Source organism: Acomys russatus, chromosome 24 (genome assembly GCF_903995435.1).
Source record: "Acomys russatus chromosome 24, mAcoRus1.1, whole genome shotgun sequence".
Taxonomy (NCBI): domain Eukaryota; kingdom Metazoa; phylum Chordata; class Mammalia; order Rodentia; family Muridae; genus Acomys; species Acomys russatus.
The window spans coordinates 20,175,545-20,200,466 of record NC_067160.1 but is presented as its reverse complement, the minus strand read 5'-3'; the positions used below and the strand labels follow the sequence as shown (position 1 = coordinate 20,200,466).

Here is a 24,922-nt window from a genome sequence, read left to right as displayed (position 1 = left end):
CAAGGCTACGAAGACAGTTTGATGTGGCAAAAACTCATTTGAGTTTTCATCACAGTTTAACTATGAAGAAATTGAATGTTGAACAAGCACCTAGGAACATAAGGAGTGAAATGGGAGTGAGTGGAGTATTTCTAGAAATAGCATGATTGATTTTCACTCATATTTTGACAGAGATGAATGTAATAAAGGATATAATAGAGGTTACTATTTTAAAAGGTGATGGAATAAACCAATATTGGGTTTAGGAAAGAATAAAGACAATGACCATCCTGGTGTCTAGCTCTACGTACAGTTCTTAAAGATTGACCACAAAGTTCTCAAACCCTAGGACGTGACAGTACAACATTCACGACTTTCATTCAGGCCCAAGGAGAGCCCTGGGAACTACCTGGAAGCAAATTGTTCCAAAGTTCTATAATTTCATTAAAATCTGAAGTACAATGTGAAGGCATACTTTGTGTTTCTTTAGTTAGTAAATCATGGTCACACAGGGAAACAAAGAAACATTTTGAGACAAAGTTTCTTTTCTTGTCTTCCTTTTCTTATCTTGTCTAGTCTACCCTCAAAGCCCTGGGCTCAAGTGGTCCTTTTACCCTATCCTTTGAAAGAGCTGGGACTGAAGGCATGCACCTACGCACCTGCTGGGAAATAGAATGCCGTGTTTACCCACGCCTAAGCAGTACACCCCTCTGACAAACAGATGAAGCATTAGGCCTTTGCTTCCGAGGCAAGATCAAGGTACATTGCGGTATTTCAAGCTGTTTGTTCAGATCCCCTCTCACAGGAGGACGAAGAGAGAATGAAACTACAACAAGAAACGGAGATTTATGGGAGTGTAGTAAGGAACTCAAATAATATGCTGGGCTCTATTCTGTGCTTCCAAATACTCACTCTGATGTTAGCAAGTTATTTAAATGATGTTGCATGGCCTCTTCTCTGGACTCTTTCACTCAGCAACCCCTCTCCTTTGCAAAGATAAAACTATACAACAAAAACTATGACAAAAATGTCACCAATTACTTAGTGGATTTGAAATAGTAATTTTCCATTTGACTATATTTTAAAATCAATCACAAGACTTGCCTACCTATCTAGTTGATTTTAAGTATTTTTGATATTAAGGGAAATAGCTGGTGTTTATGAAAACAACTCCTTTTTACAGAATAAAACTGAACTTTGTCACAACCTAGTGGAAGCAGATATTTACTTCCCGTTCCCCTGTGTGCAGCTGTCATTAGCTGCATCATATTTCACATGGAAAGTATTTGCTCGTATTCCTGTGTTGTTCTAATCTTCAGAATTCTGTCCACACAGATCACATGGGATCCTCATTTCCTCCTAAGCTTTTTACTTTGGGAAAATCATGTCCCTCTTGGTCAAATGGTTGCCAGAGGTCATTCCAGCGCATTGTAGGGTTTCCGGTTATTTGGTGGAGATTGACAAGTAAATGGGATAAAGGTTGGTGAGAGACTGAACAATAATTGCATTCCACTTAGTCTTCTGGAAAGTTTAGGGCCCATGACCTGTGTCACTACTTTTTGGAGTTGTTCCTATGCCCATTGTCTATACCATACGGAGGAAGCAGCAAAATAGCTTATCTCCATGCAGAGTCACTGGGGCGCGGTTAGGAGAAGGAAGGTTGACAGCTGCACTCCCACTCTTGGATGTCGCCTCCCTTACTTGTTTTCCTCAGCGCCAGGACAGGAGGCAGATTCTTCTCATCAAAACAGGCTGTCAAACCGACAGAAGCACTTTGTGCCAGTGTGGCCCATGGCTGTTGATAGACAAGTGTGGTGGTTTGAATGAGATCGGCCCCCAGAGCCTCTGTAGTTCAATACTTGCTCCCCGGTTGGTGGAACTTCTTGGGAAGTAATAGGAGGTATGGTTTTATTGAAGGAGGCATGTCACTGGAGGTCAGCTTGGAGGTTTCAAAAGGCTACCCCTTCTGAGTTAGCTCTCTCTGCCTCACGATTATGTGTCAAGGTGTCAGCTATCAGCTCCTGCTCCAGCGCCTGCCCATTTCTGTGCTCCCTGCCACCATAGTCCTTATGGGAGCCCCAATTACATGCTATCTTTATAAGTTTCCTTGGTTACGGTGCTTAAAAGTCCTTCTGACATATCGCCTGCGGTCAGGAATTTAAAGTGACTTGTGTTCCTCCTACCTTTGTAGGAGAACAGTTTGAATAAACCCAGTGAGGACTCTAGTTGGCACATTTTCATTTAGCATGCATGTGGTGTGACCGGCTACAGTTCTGCACGTAAGCAACTGCAAAATGCGGGCTTCCCAGTGGTTTCAACAATGAGGAAACTTTGGGATTGTGTTGACCTAGTTCACTGGACGCTATTTCTAAGACTGTGTTTGTGTGTGTGTGTGTGTGTGTGTGTGTGTGTGTGTGTGTGTGTGTGTTGCACCAAAGAAATGGCTGTTTGCTAATGTTTTATCTCCTGATCTTCTCATCCTTCTCTGCTCTGATCTCTTGGCTGGCAGTTCCTCTATGGCTTTCTCTGTTCAGGCTCTCATCTTGCTCCTCACAACAAAAATTACTCTTCTATGTGACGTACATTGTTTTCAAAAATTCAGTTCATAGTCACTTAGTGGGAAGACATGTTTTATACAGTTTTCAAAATGGCCAAAGGGAAATAGTTCAAAAGAGAAACTACTTGGTAGGATTCAGGAAGTAGCATTAGGGAAGTCGAGGCCTTTCCTTGCTAGAGTTGCAATAAGAGAACAGGAAGAATATCCATATCCCAGAACAAAGGAGAACACTGTAAAATCACATAGGGGAGTGTGGCCAAGCCCAAGAGGAATGCAGCTACATATTTAGGCTGGAAATACAGTGTTATGGGGAGTTCTCACCAGCCTCTGGTGAAGATTGCATGGTGAATGTCTTTGGGGAGGGGTCTGAGGTTATTATCCACCGTTTGTCCTATTTCAAGTATTTACTAAACCACTCTCTTACCTCTGGCTTCGAAGCTTGGTGCCTATAGATTCTGCAGCAGCTCCTTTCTGGGTTCTTTCTCTTCATTGCCCTAGAAACACGGACCCTCCAGGCACACCTGTGGCCCTCCATACTGTTGCAGCATGTGTGTGCCACTATTTCTGTGTAGCTCTCTTGAGCCTTTCTTGTGACTGTTCTCCAGCACAGGGGGTGGGGGATGACCTTCAAGTTCTAATACATGTAAAGGACTGGCAGGGTTGAACAGAAGAGCAATATATTCCACTGAATCTCCTTCGACACTGCTTTCTGTTTGATTAAAAACAGAAAGTCCCAAAGGCTCAGGGAACATCGTGGAAAAGGCAGTGTGAAGAGTGTGAGGGCCAGAGGAACAGGAAGCTTTCTGTGTGACTGGGTCTCCTAGAAATGTCAGAGGAGGTATAGGCATCAACAGGACTGCCTAACCATGACCTGAACCATGTGAACACCAGTGGCATACTGACATGGAACTGGGGAAAATCAGGAGGCTCACTTTAGAAAAAGAACTATGGACAATAGGGAAGTGATGAGAGCTGGAGAAATGGTCTTCCCCAGGGAGGAGCTCCCCAATTGTTATCTGCCACCAAGTGGTCATCTCTGGCACTACATGCATGCAAGTAACATTATATGGACTGTACAGGTTCATGTTTCAAATATCATATTGAATGCTGTGTCTTTCATGTATCCACGAATACAATTTATTTATCTATTTATATACAATTAAAGAAAAAAGATGGCATGAATTTGAGAGAGACCAAGGAAGTATTCATGGAGGAGTTAGAGGGAGGAAAAGAAAGGGGAGCAGGTTGTAACTACCCAATTTTAATTATTATAAATATCATTCATGGGCTTAACATAATTCATAGAGATAAAAGCTCCATGGTCAGTGATTCTACTTAGCACCTTGATACTTGGTACCATCCTATAGTAAGATAGGTTTTTAGGATCTGGGCCAAGGGATTCTGCTCAAACTATGGCACCAACCAAGGACAATACGTACAGTAAATATCAAACCCCTACCCAGATCTAACCAATGGACAGGACATTCTCCACAGATGAGTGAAGAGTGGGGACTGACTTTCACATGAACTCTGGTACCCCATATTTGACCATGTCCCCTTGATGGGGAGACCTGGTGGCACTCAGAGGAAGGATAGCATGTTACCAAGAAGAGACTTGATACCCTATGATCATATACAGGGGGAGGAGGTCCCCCTCAGTCACAGTCATAAGGGAGGGGAATAGGGTGAAAGTGGGAGGGAGGGAGGAATGGGAGGATAGAAGGGATGGAATAACAATTGAGATGTAATATGAATGAATTAATAAATTAAAAAAGATAGGTTCTTAGAAAAAATTGATATTTAAGCACCTCTTTTCTCAGATCAAATTTGATAATTATTGCTAAAACCTAAACCCAGTGTATACTGGGAACTTGAACATTCACAGTAGTGTCATGATGTTGATATTATCACCATGATTTTATCGATTAGAAAACCAAGACTCAGAAGTCTTAATCAATTTGGCCAAGGAGGAGATGAAATGTGTTTTGGAAACTAACAACCTATCTTCAAAGTAATAATGTAATAACAGGGCCATGACACTCATGTTTTACATAATTCTCTTTGTTGTGCCAAGTTATTGCTATGATATTGGCAAGTCTCTGGGATCCAAGTTCAAGGACAAAGTAGATGATGATACAGCTGTTCTCACTGGTCTGGGTTACATCACATGTCACTCACTCAGACACCACAGAGGAAACACATTTCTATAAGTGGCCAAGCCAAGGGGCTGTTTAAGGTACAAGGCAGACCTGTAGCCAGAGTTCTGGCAGATGTGATGTAGAGCATGTGGCTAGGAAGGAAAGAAACAAATGACACCTCTTCTTATTGAGTGTGGAGTCTCAGATCTTCTACACCATGTGCAGGGATATGATTGTGTTTGGAAATACTCTCGCCACATGAGCACATCGACCAAATTCCAGAGGAACCTTGAATGGAGAAGTACTACTTTTCGGTCTGTCAGTGACTTAGTATCTAGGAGTCTACATTATTTTTAAATAAGAAAACCAAAAGAGCAGAATTTCCACTGAATGCTGTGTTTTTCTTTTTCTCAGCACATTTTTGAAAACACTAGTGCGTTCTGGCTCTGCTGGATATTTGTGAAGACACAGATCACATGGAACACAGCACTTGCTAAGCTTTAAAGCCTTGCTACTTCTCAGAGTGTGGCAGTGGGCCAACAGCATCTCTATCTTCACGGAACTTTTTGAAATCATGGACCATTTCTTTTTGCCCATGATCTGCCAGATCAGAATGTGCATTTGACAAAATGCCCCATGTGATGCCTGTAGACACTGTTGTTTAAAGGCGGTGCTGTAGAGTACCATTGTAACAAGTGCTCGAGACCTTAGCACAACTGATGTCATGATGGAAACACCACTTAGGGCAGTGGTTTTCAACTATCCTAGTGCTGCAATTCTTTAATACCACCTCATGTTGTCATAACCTCAACCATAAAATCATTAACATTGCTACATCATAACAGTAGTGTTGCTACTGTCATGAATTGTAATATAAATCTCCAATATGCATTATAGTCTTAGGCAAACCCTGTACAAGGGCCATTCATGCTAAGGGATTGTGACCCACAGGTTGGGAACCACTGATTTAGGCTGTAACGCTCACCACATAGACAGTACCACCTGCCTCAACAAAGACAAAGACCTGATCCATCAAATTTCGTAGTTCTAGGAAAGTCTCTAAATGTACTCACCTTGCTCTTTGGCTTCTGTAGTTCTGCATTTGGCCAGCTGTTCTTACTAACTGAGGTGTCAATTCAGAATGCAGTTTTTGTGCTTAAAGGCTCACCCTGAGAAAGACTCAGGACTGCACTGTGGTCATAAACATCCAGTGTAGTCGTTAGCCGGCTAATAGTGACTCTCTATTGCCTTAAACCCATGCCTAAGCGGTCTTCTCAGGTGGATACCCCACTATATTAAACAGTATTTTCACAGCTCTTCTAAGCTCTTTTATTTTAATTAAATTTTAAGTTGGCATGCAAAGCAGTGGTTTTTATTATGGCATTTTGTGTCTGTGTGTGTGTCTGTGTGTATATATATATATTGTTCTTGTTTCCCCATTATTGCTTTACTCTGCTCCTTCCTCTTCCTAAATAGACCTTCTTTCTTATTTCATGCCCTACGTGACCTAACGTTTATAAGGGTACCTACTTTTGTTTTCCAGAACATGCAATTCAACCATTCCCTAGGTATTCTTACTCCAAATCCTTAATCCAAATCAGGAATACTATCTCATAATCTACTCTGTAAGTAACAGTTTGAAAATCAGTTCACCATGGCAGCTCTGTAATTGGCAATCTTACCTACTGCTCAGCTAGGGGCCATGCCAGCCAGAACTGGTAAGAGATATGTATTGTCTGAACCCTCACATACCCAGGGTTCAGAGCCCAAAGAACCAGGCTACTGACACCACTCCTACTACTTTCTACTCCTGTCTGCTGCCTGGTGCCACTTCCTTGGACTTGTCCCTACTCAGGTAGATATCCACTACTCAGGTGCAGGCAAGGCTGTCAGAACAAGTGTACTCAGAACCCCTACCCTTAATGCACTTGACTTAGATCTCAAAGACCCACCTTGCAGACACCTCTTTCTGTACTTCATTCCCTACCTAGCTCAGTGCCCAACTCAAAGGCCCAGAAAGTATTTTTTACAAAATTATAGGACAAATATTTCCCAACCTTAAGAAGGACATGCCCATAATAGTATAAGAAGCTTACAGACAACCAAATAGGTTGGACCAGAAAAGAAAGTCTCCCTGTTGCATAATAATCAAAACACTAAACATTCAGAACAAAAAAAGAATAGTAAAAGCTGCAAGGGAAAAAGGCAAAGTACTTTTGGAATTACACCTAACTAGAAGCCAGAAGGGCCAGGACAGATGTTTTACGGAATCTAAGAGACCAGAGATGCCAGCCAAGACTACTATCCCTAGCAAATCTTTCAATCACCATAGATATGGAAAACAAGATATTCCATAATGAAGTCAAATTTAAACAACATCCCTCCATAAACCCAGGCCTACTGAAGGTACTGTAAAGAAAATTCTAACACAAATTGGTGTAATATACCTATGGATATACAGGAAATAAGCAACCTCACAACAGCAAAACAAAAAGAAGTCAAACACAAGCGTGAGAGTGTGCACGAGTGCGCGCACACAAACAGACACACACACACACACACACACACACACACACTTACTATCACTACCATCATCAATAGCCTAATAGTAGGAATTAACAATAGTTGACCCTTAATATCTCTCAATATCAATGGTCTCAATTCTCAAAAAAAAAAAAAAAAAAAAAAAAAAAAAAGACAGGCCAGCAGAGTAGATGTAAAAACAGGATCCAACCTTCTGCTGCATACAAGAAACACCCCTCTACATCAAAGATAGACATTACATAAGAGTTTATGGGTGGAAAAGGAATGTCCATGCAAGTGGATCCATTGAGCGAACTGGGGTAGCCATTCTGATATATAACAAAATAGACTTCCTAAAACAAAATGAATCAAAAGAGATTGAGGACACTTTTTCATTTCAAACTCATCAAAGAAAAAATCCACCAAGATGATGCAAGGGCAACCACATACATAACAGAAACATTACTAAAGCTTAAAAAACACATTGGTAAGTGAAGGCTTTCGTGGGACATGCCCCTTGGGCTAGTATGCAGATATAAGTGAGTATATGCCATTTGATTCTTTCTGCTTCTGGGTTAACTCACTCATTATGATCATTTCTAGCTCAATCCATTTATCCACAAATTTCGGGAATTCCTTGTTTTTAATAGCTGAGTAGTATTCCATAGTGTATATGTACCACAGTTTCTTTATCCACTCTTCCACTGAGGGACACTTAGGCTGTTTCCATGTTCTGGCTATTATGAATAAGGCTGCTATGAACATGGTTGAGCAAATTTTCTTGTTGTGTGCTGGAGCATCTTCTGGGTATATTCCAAGGAGTGGGATAGCTGGGTCTTGAGGAAGCCCTATTCCCATTTTTCTGAGATAGCATCAGATAGATTTCCAAAGTGGCTGTACTAGTTTGCATTCCCACCAGCAATGAAGGAGTGTTCCTCTCTCCCCACATCCTCGCCAGCATGTGGTGTCACTTGAGTTTTTGATCCAAGCCATTCTGATGGGTGTAAGATGGAATCTCAGAGTTGTTTTGATTTGCATTTCCCTGATGACTAAGGAGGTTGAGCATTTCTTTAAGTGTTTCTCAGCCATTTGATACTCCTCTGTTGAGAATTCTCTGTTTAGTTCCAAGCCCCATTTCTCAATTGGGTTATTCGGTTTGGTGGTGTTTAATTTCTTGAGTTCTTTATATATTTTGGATATTAGACCTTTGTCAGATGTAGGGTTGGTGAAGATTTTTTCCCAGTCTGTAGGCTGTCGCTTTGTTCTCTTGACAGTGTCTCCTGCCTTACAGAAGCTTCTCAGCCTCATGAGGGAACAGAGGGGAAGGCATCCTATTGGGACTCTAAATGAGAGACGCATGGGAGAATAGCAAAATAAAAGGATACAGAGGGTCCTAGAAATCTACAAGTAGAACAATATGATAGGCAGATTTGGGCCCAGGGGTCCCGCTCAAACTAAGGCACCAGCCAAGGACAATACAGGAGGTAAACTTTAAACCCCTTCCCAGATCTAGCCAATGGTCAGAACATTCTCCACAGTTGAGTAGAGAGTGTGATATGACTTTCTCACGAACTTTGGTGCCTCACATTTGACCATGTCCCCTGGAGGGGGAGACCTGGTGGCACTCAGAGGAAGGACAGCAAGTAGCCAAGAAGAGACTTGATACCCTATGAGAATATACAGGGGGACGTAATCCCCCTCAGGAACAGTCATAGGGGAGGGGAATAATGGGAAAATGGGGGGGGGGGAGGAATGGGAGGATACAAGGGATGGGATAAACATTGAGATGTAACAAGAATAAATTAATAAAAAAAAAAGAGAGAGAAAAAAAAAGAAAAAAAATATGATAGGCAGATTTGGGCCCAGGGGTCCCACTCAAACTAAGGCACCAGCCAAGGACAATACAGGAGGTAAACTTTAAACCCCTTCCCAGATCTAGCCAATGGTCAGAATATTCTCCACAGTTGAGTGGAGAGTGTGATACGACTTTCTCACGTACTCTGGTGCCTCACATTTGACCATGTCCCCTGGAGGGGGAGACCTGGTGGCACTCAGAGGAAGGACAGCAAGTAGCCAAGAAGAGACTTAATACCCTATGAGAATATATAGGGGGACGTAATCCCCCTCAAGAACAGTCATAGGGGAGGGGAATAATGGGAAAATGGGGGGGGGGGAGGAATGGGAGGATACAAGGGATGGGATAAACATTGAGATGTAACAAGAATAAATTAATAAAAATAAATAAATTAAAAAAAAAATAAAAATAAAAAACACATTGAACTTCATACATTAACAGTGGGAGATTTCAATGTCTCACTCTAATCACATTTCTTTTTCACCACATATCACAACAAATAAAGAGAAATTCGAAAGGACAGGTCATCTAGACAAAAACTAAACAGAGAAATAATGGAGTTTACAGACATTATGACTCAAATAGACTTAACATATATCACAGAACATTTTTCCCAAACATAAAAGAATACACCTTTTTATCAGCACTGCATGTTGACCACATAATCTGTCACAAAGAAAGTCTCAACAGATTCAAGAAAATTGCAACAACCCCCTGTATCTTGTCAGACCACCATGGATTAAAGTTGAGTTTCAACAACAACAGAAACAACAGGAAGCCTACAAACTCATGGAAACTGAACAATTCTCTACAGAATGACTACTGTGTCAAGGAAGAAATAAGGAAAGACATCAAAGAGTTTCTAGAATTCAATGAAAATGAATGCACAACATAGCCAAATTATAGGACACAATGGAAGCACTGTTAAGAGGAAAGTTCATAGAATGAACTACCTTTATAAAAAATTTATACTAGCAACTTAAAAACACACCTGAAAACACTTGAACAAAAAGAAGCAAACACATGCAAGAAGAGTAGATGTTAGGAGATAATCAAACTGAGGGCTGAAATTAATAAGATAGAAACAAAGAAAACAGCACAAAGAATCAATGAAACAAAAGTTGGTTCTTTGAGAAAATCAACTGTATAGACAAACACTTATTTAAACTAACTAAAAAGCAGAAAGAGAAAATGTGTGTGTGTGTGTGTGTGTGTGTGTGTGTGTGAGAGAGAGAGAGAGAGAGAGAGAGAGAGAGAGAGAGAGAGAGAGAGAGAGAGAGAGAGGGAGAGAGAGAATATCTAGATTAAGAAAAAGAAAGTGGGACATAATAATAGACAACAAGGACATCCAAAGAATCATTAGGTCATACTTCAAAAACTTGTACTCTTCAAAAATTAAAAAACCTAAAATAGGGCTGGAGAGATGGCTCAGTGGTTAAGAGCACTGTCTGCTCTTTCAGAGGTCCTGAGTTCAATTCCCTGCAACCACATGGTGCTCACAACCATCTATAATGTGATCTGATGTCCTCTTCTGGACTGCAAGTATAGGTGCAGGCAGAGCACATACCTAAAAAAGAAAGAGCACCTATCTAAAAAAAAAAAAAAAAAAAAAAAAAAACCCTAAAATAAATGGACAACTTTTTCAATAGATACCACTTACCAAAGTATCAGATAAACAGTTTTAGAACAGAAATCTACCAGATATTCAAACAAGAGCTAATACCAATACTCATTAAATTATTCCACAAAATGGAAAAAGAAAGAACATTCCCAAATTCATTTTTGAGGCCATAGTCACCGCAATACTTAAACCATATAAGGACTCAACAAAGAAAAAGAATTACAGACCAATTACAGAACACTGATTCAAAAAACTCAATAAAATACTTGCAACCCAAATTCAAGAACACATCAAAAAGATCATCCACCATGATCAAGTAGGCAACATCAAAGAGATGCAGGGATGGCTCAACGTATGAAAATCTGTAAATGTAATTCACCACATAAACTAAATGAAAGAAGAAAAAACCCCACATGATCATCTCATCAGATGTTGAAACAGCTTTTAACAGAATCCAACACTCATGACAAAAGTCTTGGAGAGATCAGAAATACAAGAGGCATACCTAAACATAATAGAGGCAATATACAATAAACCAATAGCTAACATCAAATTAAATGGAGAAGAACTCAAACAATTTACTAAAATCTGGAACAAGATGAGGCTGTCCACTCTCACTGTATTTATTCAATATAGTACTTGATATTCTAGTTAGAGAAACATGAGAGCTGAAGGAGATCAAGGGGAACACAAATCAGAAAGGAAGAAGTGGAAGTATTATTATTTTTAGATGATATGCTAGTATATGTAAGTGAACCCAAAAATTCTACCAGGGCACTCTGACAGCTGATAAACACCTTCAGCGAAGTGACTGGATACAAGATTAACTAAAAATAAAAATAAAATCAGTAGCTCTACACATAACAAATGGATTGAGAAAGAAATCAGACAAACAATATCCATCACAATAGCCACAAAGAATATACAATTTCTTGGTGATAACTCTAACCAAGCAAGTGAACTATTTGTATGATAGAAACTTTGAGTCTCTGATAAACAAACTGAACAAGATAGCAGACGATGGAAAGATCTTACATGCTCATGGATCAGTAGATTTAACATAGTGAAAATTACCTTTTTACTAAAAGTTATCTACAAATTCAACGCAATTCCCATCAAAATAAAAACACAATTCTTCATAGACCTTGAAAGAGCCATTCTCAACTTCATATGAAAAATAAAAAATCCTGTACAACTAAAACATTCTGTATAATAAAAGAATTTCTGGAGGTATCACCAACCCTGATTTCAAGCTCTATAACAGAGCTATAGTAATGAAAACCATATGGTAAAGGCATTAAAAACAGACAGGTTGATCAATGGATTAAAATCAAAGAGTCAGAAATAAACCTACAAACCTATGGGTACCTGATTTTTTTTAAAATAAAGAAGCCAGAATTATACAGTACAAAAAAGAAAGCATCTTCAACAAATGATGCTGGTCTAATTGGATGTTGGAAAGTAGAAGAATGCAAATGCAAATAGATTCATATCTATCATCCTTCACAAAATTTAAGTCCAAGTGGATCAAAGACATCAACATAAAAAATGAATAGATTGCTCAACCATGTTCATAGCAGCCTTATTCATAATCACCAGAACATGGAAACAGCCTAAGTGTCCCTCAGTAGAAGAATGGATAAAGAAACTGTGGTACATTTACACTATGGAATACTACTCAGCTATTAAAAACAAGGAATTCCTGAAATTTGTGGACAAATGGATTGAACTAGAAATGATCATAATGAGTGAGCTAACCCAGAAGCAGAGAGACTCAAATGGTATATACTCACTTATAACTGGACACTAGCCCAAGGGGCAGGTCCCATGAAAGTCTGCACCTACCAGGAAAGTAGGATAGAGGTGAGAACATCCTATTGAGACTCTAGGTGAGAAAAATATAGGGGATAGGGAAGTAGGTGGATCCAGAGGATCCTAGAAACCTACAAGAGGAACATTATGATGGGTGGATCTGAGCCCAGGGGTTCTGCTTGATCAAAGACACCAACCAAGGACAAAACGTGCAGTCATCATCAAACCCCTACCCAGATCTAACCAAGAGACAAAACATTCTCCACAGTTAAGTGGAGACTGGGAACTGACTTTCACAGGATCTCTGGTGCCCCATATTTGGCCATGTCCCTTTGTGGGCGAGGCCCAATGGCACTCAGAGGAAGGATAGCGGACTACCAAGAAGAGACTTGATACCCTAGCACCATATTCAGGGGAAGGAGATCCCCCTCAGTCACAGTCATAGGGAAGGGGATTGGGGTGAAAGTAGGAGGGAGGGAGGAATGGGAGGATGTAGGGGATGGGATAGAAAATGAGATGTAATATGAATTATTTTATTTTTCAATAAAAATGTGTTAAAAATGGATAGATTGAACCTGATAGAAGAAAAAGTGGGGAATAGCATTGAATGCATTAGCACAGGAGACAACTTCCTGAACCAATAGCACAGACACGAAATGGGACCCAATGAAACTGAAAAGCTCCTGTATTAAGGCTGTCAATAGGGCAAAACAACAACCTACAGAATGGGAAAACATATTCACCAAATCTGCTCTGACAGAAAGCCAATTTCCAAAATATATAAAGAACTCAAGAAACTATACATCACAAACCAAATAACCCAATTAAAAACTTGGGCACAGATCTAAAGAGAGAATTCTCAACAGAGGAAACTCTCATGGCCAAGAAGCATTTAAAAATGTTCAACATCCTTATATATCAGAGATGTAAAAATTAAAATGACTCTTAAATTCTATCTTACACCTGTCAGTATAGCTAAGATCAGAAACTCAAGTGACAGCACATGCTGGTGATGATATGGAGCAAGAAGAACATTTGCTCCATTGCTCTTAGGAGTGCAAATTTGTACAGTCACCTTGGAAATCTCAGAAAGTTTGGAATAAATTTACCTCAAGTCCCAGCTATAGGCTGGTTGATCAATGGAAACAAATAGAAGACCCAGAAATAAATCCATACACCTATGGATACTTGATTTTTGACAAAGAAGCCAAATCCATACAATGGAAAAAAGAAACCATCTTCAACAAATGGTGCAGGTCTAACTGTATGAATACATGTAGAAAAATGCAAGTAGATCCATATTCATCAACCTGCACAAAAATAAAGTCCATGTGAATTAAATATCTCAACATAAAACCAGACACACTAAGTCTGTTAGGAAGATTCTTGAACTCACTGGCACAGGAGACAACAATTAATAAATGTGGCCGCATGAAGCTGAAAAGCTTCTATAAGGTAAAGGACACTGTCCACAAAACAAAACGACAGCCTACAGACTGGGAGAAGATCTTCACCAACCGACATAAGGCTAATACTCAACAAAAGGCTAATATCCAAATATATAAAGAACTCAAGAAATTGAACACCAACAAATGAAATAACCTAGTTAAGAAATGGGGTTCAGAGCTAAATAGAGAATTCTCAACAGAGAAATATTGAATGGGTGAGAAACACTTAAGGAAAGGCTCAATGTCCTTAGTCATCAGGGAAATGCAAATCAAAGCAATTCTGGAATTCCATATTACACCTGTTAGAATTCCTAATACAAAAAACTCAAGTGACTGCACATGTTAGCAAGGATGTGGAGAAAGGGGAATACTCCTTTATTGGTGGTGGGGGCACAAATTTGCACAACCATTTTGGAAATCAATCTGGTGCTTTCTCAGAAAATTTGGAATAGTGCTACCTCAAGAACCAGCTATACCACTCCTGGGAATATACCAGAAAGATGCTCCACTGTACAACAAGCAGATTTGCTCAACTGTGTTCATAGCAGCTTTATTCATAGTAGCCAGAATCTGGAAAAACATAGATGTCCCTCAACTGAAGAATGGATAAAGAAAGTGTAGTGCATTTACACAATGGAATACTACTCAGCTGGTAAAAACAAGGAAATCTTGAAATTTGCAGACAAATGGGTGGAACTAGAAATGATCATCTTGAGTGAGGTAACCCAGACCCAGAAAGACACACATGATATGTACTCACTTATAAATGGATATTAGCCCAACATAGATGTCCTTTGAGAGACTCCACTCAACAAGGGATCAGGACAGATGTTGGGACTCACTGCTGAGCTCCAGGTGAGACTGGTATGAGAGAATGGGGGGATGGAAGGACCCAGAGGCTTCAGGAGTCCCACAAGGAGATCATCAAGGTTGGTGGATCTGGACCCAGGGGGCCCTGCCCAAACTATTGCACCAACAGAGGACAATGCAGGCAGGAAACCTAGATCCCAAATTCAGATCTAGCCAATAAACAGCTCATTCTCCATGGTTGGGAGGGGGGAGTGGGGACTACCTCTCACATAAAATCTGGTGCCTCCAATTTGATCACTTTCCCTCAATGTGGAGGTCCAGCAGGAACACAGAGGAAGAGGAAGCAGCATATCCCAACGAGCTGAGTCCTAATAGGCTGTGGTCATATGGTAGTGGAAGAAGTCCCTCTCTGTCAGAGATCTAGGGGATGGGAAGTGGGCAAAAGAGGGAAGGAGGGTTGGAACAGAAAGATACAAGTGAAGGGATAACAATCATCACTCAATGTGAATAAATTATAATTAAAGGAAAGAAAGAAAGGCAGAAAAAAAGACCCAGTTATACCACCCGTGGGCATATATCCAAAGGATGCTCATCTTACCACACAGACACTTGATCAACTATGTTCAAAGCAGCTTTATTCCCAATAGCTAGAAACTGGAAACAACCTAGATGTCCCTCTACTGAAGAAGACTGGATAAAGTAAATGTGTTATAATTACACATGGAGTATTACTTAGCTGTTAAAAGAATAACATCATAAAATTTGCAGGCAAATGAATGGAACTAGAAAAAAAAACATCTTTAGTGAGGTACTACAGACCTAGAAAGACAAGCATGGTATGTACTCATTCATAAGTGGATATTAGCTCTAAAGGTTAATCATGCTACAATCCACAGACCTGGAGAAGCTAAGTAACAAGGAGGCCTCAAGGGGGAACACACAAATCTCTTTGGGAAGGCAAAATAGAATAGACATTATGCATAGACTTGGGGTGGGTACAAGAGGGAACAGGTTGGGGGAAAGATGAATGGAAAGAGTACTGGGAGAGACAACTGGAATGGGGAATGCATTCTGGGAACACCTAGTACACGTAGTAGAAAATCCCAGCAATCTACAAGGGTGGCCCTAGCTAAGACTCCTAGGAAGTAGAGATACAGAGCTGGAACTAGCTATTTCCTGTAATCAGGCAAGACTTCCAGTAGAGGGACCAGGATACCAACATAGCCTCCAAACCTTCAACCTACAATTTTTCCTGCCCACAAGATGGGCAGGGGTAAAGGAGGCATAGAATTGGAGGAGTGGCTAACCAGTGAGTGACTGGTTCAGCTTGAGGCTGATGCCATGAGAGGGAGACCACTCTTGACACTGCCTGTAGGGTCAGGAACCAGAGACTGGATAGCCCAGACAACTAGGGTAGGACCAAACACAGCTGGAAAAAAAATCAATAAGATGATTCTTAATGATATTCTGCGACACTCAGAGACAGGAGACCAGCATAACATCACTACAGAGGTTTCCTCCAGTAACTGATACAGGCTCAGAGACCCACAGCCACACATTAGGCAGAACTCAGTGAATCTGCAGGAGAAGGGGAGGAAGGATTATAGGAACCATAGGTATCAAGGACACCACAAGAAAACCCTTAGAATCAACTAAGTCGGTGTCATAGGGGTTCACAAAGACCGAACTGACAACCAGGAAGCACGCATGGGTCTAACCTAGGTCCTCTGTCTACGTATTATGGTTGTGTAGCTTGGTGTTCTTGTGGGAGTTCTAGGAGTGGGGACTATCTCTAACACTTTTGCTTGCTTTTGGGACCCTTTTCCTCCCACTGGATTGCCTCATCCAGACTTAATACAAGGGGAGGTGCCTATCTTACTGCAGCTTGATATGCCATGGTTGGATGATCTCCCTGTGAGGCTTGTCCTTTTTAGAAGAGAAATGGAGGTGGAGTGGATGATGATGATGATGATATGTGTGAGTGTGTGTGTGTGTGGCGGGGTGGGAGAGGTTAGGGGGAAGAACTAGGAGGAGAAGAAAAAGAGTAAACTGAGGTCTTGATACAGCATGTGAGAGAAAAATAAGTTAATAAAAGAGAAAAATTACCATTCCACTTTCTCTTTGTCTAAGTACCTTCTACATAGGCAATAGATCGAGCAATTCATTTTCTGAAACTTCCTGTGTATACTCAAGTATATAAAACATGCTCTTTCAATAATAGTACACATGCTATATATAGCTACAAAACCTATTTGGTTTAGAGTATCTCAAGTGTATGTCCTTGTAATTAACCTAAAAGAACCTTCATTGTGTATGGCTATAGATATTCTCACAATACAGATATTTTACTGAATCGGTCTTCAAAGGACAGGCATGCTATTTTAAACAGTGTTAATGTGCATCACCTTACAACACCTTTCCACTATACACATTTTTTTTCTATAAGGCACAGTCTCAGGATCTGCTTTTAAACACGGGTAGGTTCCAACCAACCTCCCTCTTAAAGTGTGGAACCATTTAATACTGCAGCATAACCTTTCGTTCACACTTTTTTTTTTTTTTTCTGGGAAGTTTAGGCCAAGCATTGATTTTGTTTGTAAATGTACCTGAGGCATTTAATAGAAACACACAAATGGTGGAAGGGACAGAAGAAAATGTATTCTAAGAGCTGGAGATGGCATTTACACACAGAAAAAGGGGTTGGATCCAAGCACGTGGCTAGAGGAGGGCGGGAGGGTGGAGGATCAGAACGCATGGCCCAGAGCGTCTCTGCTAAAGACAGAAAACTGGAGCCATGCTCACATCAAAATGAAGAAAAGTGTGTGCTGAGAAGCTATACATTGTTCCTGTCTACCAGTAAGAGGGAGCCTTCTATTTCCTCACAGGGCAATAACAAATGGTAGCATTCTTCTGATTGGCTAAGGTGTTCTTAAATCTAAGTTGCAGAAGTTATATGGATGGGAGAGAGTTTGCTGCCAGGAGGAAAATGTTTAGCAAATTGGAAGGACAAACCAATATTTTAGTTGTACTGATCAATGCAAAGTTTCTTCTCACAATTTTACTGGAAACTAAAGCACCTTTCCTATTATTGCTACTTGCTTGTTTCCCAGCATTTGGTATCCATTATACTATCTTTAGGAAATGTCCATGGAAGACTGACACCTGGTCTACTTCTCACATGTTCCCAAATGAGACAGTTTCAACAGAATTTGGGCAGCTGTTGGATGCCCTATTTCTTTTGTTTTTACTTATTGACATAGAAAATAAGTCAGGAAAGAGTGTATTGCCACTTTATTAGAGAAAGTCAGACTTCTAGCATCATGCCAAACAGAAGTGGCATGGGTAGGCCTCCAGGCCTTTGCTCTTTATAAGTTCCCATTGGTGAATCCCTAGGCTGACCCACAGTGTGGCTACTGTGACAAACACTGAAGATGGCATGTAAAAACCACTTTGAAACATCAAAGCTGTTTCTTTTGCTATATTCCTAGAATTACTGGATCATGTGGTGGCTCTATTTTTAATTCACAGTATACATACTGTTGTGTCTTGTTATGTAGGACAGAAGAAAGCGAAGTAGATTTGGGTCTAAATTTTATATTCTTTATCAGAAATGATAGTATCAAGAGAACCTACTGTATTATACCTCTGTGGGTTTAAGAACTTATAATGTGTGAATCTACTTATAAACGTGGATGAAATATGAAAATTATAAGCTAATACTTTGCTTAAAAGAAATATAGCCACATACATCTTAGACTAGATTACTGAGTTTACTGATATCCCAGAAAAACAGCTTAAATTTGTAGAACAGGGTACCAAACAAGAATTCTTACAAATAAGAAAAATGTGTGTGTGTGTGTGTGTGCCTTTGCTTATATGTGTATGCATGTGTTTATGAATGGATGTGCATGCCAGCATATGTTTGTCCTTTTGTAAAGTTTGTATAGTTCTACCACATATATTCACTCCAGAAAATATCTGGACTACATGGCTACATTTTTTTCTTTTGACATAGTAATTCATGTGAAGAGTTCACATGACTTTCTGGAGCTCCTACATAGACCATGTGTGATTTGAAAGACCATGAGATTCAGTATAACTTGGGTGCAAAGGTGAACTTGAATTCACATTCCTCCCAGCTCTACGACAGGATACATTCTACCTATTTCCTTCTGGGGGCATCGTTCTAAACTGAAGGTCTTTGACCACATGAGTTCTCTAATGAGTCTGTGTTTCTACACCTGGATTAAAATGCTATGGAAAGATGGACTACTGTGCATGGTACGTGAGGAAAATGTGGAACTCTTGGATGTTGCAGAGATGGCCGGGAGAGCAGAGCTAAAACCTCCAGGAAAAAAAGGAGAATATAAATCCTTATTGTCAGTAAAATATATAGAATCTAAAAGTCATTGGCTTAGCTGAATATTTAGTAGAAGCTGAATATTTGGTAGGAGCCTGGGCCATCTGGGAGAATAGAGAGGTTCAAAAACAACCAACCAAGCAACCAACAAACAAAGACTTCCTTACAAAGAGGATGATGCAGACTGAGTTCCCTGAGAAATCGCAGAAAAAGTTTCGATTTCCACCATTTGTATGAACTTGATTGAATTATACTTGTATTTTCATGAACATAATGGGGTCTTAATATACTCTATTACACACATAGGTGTATATTTATTTTTATGTCAGTTTAACTTGCCAACTGGAGAAGCAGCACATTTGTTGCCTTATTTAATATAGTATACCATAGCATAAGTTCTCATAGAAAAGATAATCTAAATTGGTGATACTCAAATAGGGGTGTAGGGACAGTTTTGCCTTTAGGAGACATTTGTTAGTCTTTTCCAGTGTATCTATCTGCAGGCCACAATGGAAGGCTGCTTCTATGACCTGTGAGTAGGTGTCAGTGATACTGTTCAGAGTTCTGCCGAGCACAACGTAGACCCACTGCTAAGAATTTCTGACCCCAAACTCCAGTCAGGCCAAGACTAAATCTGGTCTTAGAACAACCACTTACTTTACAGAGAGAAATTGAGCATCAAAGAGGGCCAGTAATATGTGTCAAGTCACACTGAGCCAACAGGAGAGCTAAGTCTTCTAGTGCGTTCTCATCATGCCACTTAGCTTCAAAGACCCAGCATTCTACATGGAACTGCTGAAAAATAAATAGTTCTGTGAACACATTAGATTTCAGATACAGTACAGAATTGCACAAACCTTTAAAACACAGCACGGTTAACATTAGGATAAGGAGGCAAGAAGGAAAAAAACAGAGAATCTAATTATGTAATACACATTCAGATATAATACAAAAACCACTTTCATATTTGATCAAATTACTGCCCGAAGTAGTGGATCTTCACACATCTCACAACTGCCTGGAGATTATAAGAACGTGTATTGCTAGAACCAACATAGAGAAGTTGTGCTCGGTTTGCCTGCAGTGAGGCCTAGATGTCTGCATTCTTAAGGCTGCTGATGCAGATACTGATGCTGCTGGCACTCTCAGACCACTGACAACCACTGGCCTCACATTTAGTGGGCAAACAAAAACTGTTGGACAAAGAATATAGGTATTGAAGCTTGAATCTCACCCTTCATGCAATCTCACCTTAACACAGAGTGATTAAAGTTAATTCACACCAAAGAATATAATCAGATAAATGACAGGACAAAAGCCAACTTAGACCTAATTCAAATTCCAAAACATCAAAAAAGGAAGAAATAGCCAATGGAGACAGCATTAAAGACAAACCTTATGCAATTTGATGATGAGAGGGCTACTCTACATGTGTGTTTATATACATATGCATACATTTATACTTCAAATGTATGAATATGATTATGCATGTATTCTTTTTTTTTTTTTTTTAACATTTTATCTCTGCCAGACTGAGAAGATGTGATATGTTGGGGCTCCTAAGCCAAGCTGTGTCTATGGGGATCATTTCTATTGACATCAGTAATATAAAACCTGGCCTTTAGGGAGCCGTTACTGTCTCTTCAAATGATTTGAGAAAATGTGTACATCTTCAATCAATTAAATACAGCACAAATGCAGACTCTCTCTTATTGTAAGTGATCAACATCCTTTTGTTAATCATGGTTATCGGTGTGAACATGACACCTAGGAAATTAATTTCCATAACATGCATTTTCATTCTTTTAATTCAACAAAGCACAGAATTTCAGACAGTTGCCAATGGTCTACCCAGAAGACGGACTGCAGTTAGTTTTCCTTGCACCAACAGAGACACTCAAGCAAATGGCAGTAAACTTTCCATTCAGCCCTTTGAGATCACGAAACAGTCTATAGAACTGTTAACGCCTCCCACTGAGTCCAAATCACAGAAATATTTGCCAAAGACACATAGGAAACCAAACACTCAAATGTGCTGCATTTACCTCCAACTTTTAAAATCCATCTATCCTTTTAAATGAGATACACTCTGTTGTGTCCTCACCTCTGGTTTAATTGTGCCAAAAACAAAAGCAAAAACAAAACAACAACAAAAAAGCCCACAAAACCCTCACACTTTTGCAGCATTGCCCTGCATTTTTCTGCAGCATGCACTCTGAGTCTGCTGTTTTAACTAGTTCTTGCAGCAGGACACAAAGTGAGATAGTTGGAAACAAAACCGGTGCTGTTCTGTCTTTACTTTGACTCTTACATGAGTTCACACAAAACCGGAGCTCATCACTCTAGCTCTCCTGAGCACAGCCCCTCCTGCCCCAACACTGTTAACCCAACCTCATTTGGTGCTAGTATCAAATGACACTCACACTGCTGCAGTATTCATGCTGAGACTAAGTAGGCAGAATTTATTAGGTGCGGAAGTCCCCTAACTACCAGGTTACTCAAGCTCCATTCTTGTCACAAACAAGCTCGACAAAAGACAAGTGCTGCAGATACAGAGCTCATTTCCAAAACAAGCGAATTCACAGTTAGAGACAAGGACAGCGCGGCGGCAGCAGCAACAGCAGCAGCGGAGAACTGCAGTAAATCTATTTGTCATAGCAGCATCAAACAATTCTCTCCTGCAACGCCTCTGATCAATCGGACCCGCTTTGGTTTAATCATCAAGTCAACACCATAGAAAATATGCCAGATTAAGCAAATGTTAATTTTATGATTTTTTTTACTCGTTTCTTAACGCTAAGATCATAGCAAGTCTCTCAATGCTTATTCAAGCCTACTGACAGAACTGGCATCTCTTAGGAATGCCTACCTGCACCTCTCAGCCTGGCTGACAGGAACCTGCAGGACCAAAGGATTAAAAAAAAAAAAATCACCAAATCATGCAAAAAAATATTTACCCCCAAAAGATGTATGTAGTTAAAGCTCAGCTTCCAGCAGCCTCCATAGTCCCTGAAGTGTTAATCTGAAGGAACAGTTCCATGAGTTTCCACAGGCCAGTAGTGAGTCTCCTACACTTGACCTAGACAGACTTACATAAGGCAGCATCGGTGCTGGGGAGCTCGCACGATGTCATCACCAGCAAGAGTAAGAAGTATTGGCAGCAGCAGTGAGCAGGCGAGCAGGCTCAGATTTTGCATGGAAATCATGAACCCTCCTTGCTTTTCTTTTTTAAAATGTTTTGGAAGGACAGTTAAGAATAGCCCAGAAATGGGTCTCATCTTGTGGGTGGGAAGAATGACCAGAAACATAAAAGCTAAATCTTCCAGCAAGTGCAAGGAGCCTTTCTTGGAGTGTGCAGTAAACCCGAGAGGAGGAATTGCCTGCTGTGAACTCCTGAACTGTCACATCTGGAGTGAAGGGGCTGGTGAGGCATTGTGATAACGCAACGGATGCTGCTTGAGAGCTCTGGTCTTGCCTTTAACTCGTTGTGGTGAGTAAAGAGGGATGTGGCAATGTGAACTGAGAGTTGGCGAGGTAGGTTCCTCTGCATAATAATAGCCAGAAGATTCGCCAAGTGTTCATATACTTTAAACACATTTTTTTGTAAGCAGGATGACTGTAGAGTTACTCTTTTAGGTGAAATTGAGACTGCTGGGTTAAACTGTTCAATGCATTTTTAACTCCTGATGTTCACCAGAGCACTAAGAACAGGCACACATCTCACTGGTTTGCAGATAAATGTTAGATATGATAATTAATTTTACTGCTTGTACTGAAAAAACAGGTTATGAGCTTTCTCGTCAGATTTTGCCTATAGTGAATCATTTTTCAATTTTGAAAGAAATCTCTATGAATGCATCAAGGGAATTCTTCGTTGTTTTGGTTGTTGTTTTGTTTTTGTTTTTACTTTTAGATGGTCCTTGATAGACTCACTTCTTGATACCTGCAGGAATTTTTAAGCAATAGATTAAATGCTATGTACACTGCCTAATAACCAATCAATTATTTCAAATGTATGTAATACAAGTTATATTCCTAAAATCTACAAACAGTAAATCCAGCCTTTCATCCTGATTCTGAGTGCCATGATATCATATGAACAAAATATGACATCGTATCTTTGTAGTTGTGTTAAAACCATGCATGATTTTACATGGGTTGTGGACTACACGATACAATCTTTGAGGTGGTGGAAACAGAGAAGCAGCCATGCACCATTTGCAAACAGTCACAATGTTCTGTTCTTAGCAGGAGTTTGCTACTAATTTACCACATTAAGACCAGGGTGAGGAAATGAGACAATGTAGGTCTATGAAAGAACATGGTGCTCTAATTCCTTCTGTCTGCTAATGAGTAAGAAAAAAACATATATTAAAAGAAGTTAGATGTATCTAAGCTAGTGCAGGTGAGGAAGTGAATGGAACATGGGTTTCGCCAAGTTCACCTGGCATTTTGCTACCACAGCAGAGTAAACAATTGTTTTTGTTTGTTTGTTTGTTTGTTTTATATTAGAACCTAGGCTGGATTTACAGAGATTTACTCCCCTCTCGCCCTCTCCCACGACAGACTGTAATGTACGTGAATGTCTGCTTTTTTTTTTTTTTCAGTAGCATAATTTTGGAAAAGCAAGTGCTACAGTAAATGGAATGAGAAATGTTTTGATCCTCCTTCCCCCAGAACAATAAAGAGCATATTGGTGTAGTGTTGAGTTACATTTTCAATGTCTTAAGTTGTATTCTGAATATTAAGTGATACAGACGATGCTGATAGGAATTATGAAATAGTCATCTCCACATTTTGAAGTATTAATGACTCAAGAATATTCAACATAGGAGACAAGGATCTAGAAAATACATCAGACCATTTAAATATTTTGTCTTACGTCTTTTTAAAAACACTAAGCCTCTTGTACTTTGCAACCATGATTTTTCACACTTGTGTCTCTGTCATTAGGACAGTGCTTACTGGACTTCCACAGATGTTTACTGGATGAGTAAATAGTGGGGTGAGCCAGGTTCACAATATGTATTCATGTATGGGGAACAGAATCTATTATGGTTTACTAGACTTCTTAGGAGGGTAATTTTAAATGGTCTATAAAACTATTTATTAATATGTTAATTTAATATTACCTATGTAAATGATACTTCTGAGATTCTCATTTACAAACTGTCTTATAATGTTAAAAATAAAGATTCTCCTATTGGATCGAGGCAGTATGAGTTTGGACACACATAAGATATAATATGGTATTTACTGGCTTAATCAAAGGAGTTTGAGGTTTCCACAGTGATGTAATTATCTGGAGGCAGGACTTCAGAGTCAACCCAGCAAACAGCTAATGGTCTGAGCTCAGTTTTCTTCCTCTGGACCATTCCCAGCCCATCCTTTCATCTTCTTATCTGCTCTTGTTTGGTCTTTGGGTGCTCGGTGTCAAACTCAGCTGCACACATGTTCAACAATCCCTGTAGCACTGAGCCATACACTGAGCTTTCATTCTCCTGTGTGTTGCCTCATGGCCTCAGCATGGCTACCTCAGCACTGACATCTTGACTATAGTGTAGGTAAAAAGAAGTGGGTGCACCCCTTTAATCCTAGCACTTGGGAGGCAGAGGCAGGCGGATCTCTGTGAGTTCAAGGCCAGCCTGGTCTACAAAGTTTGTCAAGGACAGCCAAGGCTACACAGAGAAACCCTGTCTCAAAATCAACAGCAACAACAAGAAGATGTGAAACTAAACTATCATATTGTAGGTGCACACAGCAAGTGAACAAGAGGAAAAGAGTCCCAAGAGCAGCACTTGTGGGTCTTGCAACATATC

The 24,922-nt window shown here is 40.0% G+C and overlaps 1 protein-coding gene across 6 annotated transcripts in view; it reads right to left on the bottom strand.

The window, feature by feature from the left end:
- The window catches only part of LOC127207716 (sodium channel protein type 1 subunit alpha), a 278,089-nt gene that overhangs the window by 136,092 nt on the left and 117,075 nt on the right, over positions 1–24,922 (bottom strand). Inside the window, exons 1-2 of one of the 6 annotated variants that reach the window (XM_051167144.1) lie at positions 22,061–22,541; positions 19,761–19,898 (exon numbers count right to left, since the gene is read on the bottom strand). The exons of 1 other annotated variant lie outside the window; for it this stretch is intronic. The gene's annotated coding sequence lies outside the window, so the exon portion shown is untranslated. Of the gene's footprint in view, positions 1–19,760; positions 19,899–22,060; positions 22,542–24,922 lie in introns of those variants that run through there. 4 more of the 6 variants (XM_051167146.1, XM_051167147.1, XM_051167149.1 and 1 more) reach the window with 4 other exon arrangements.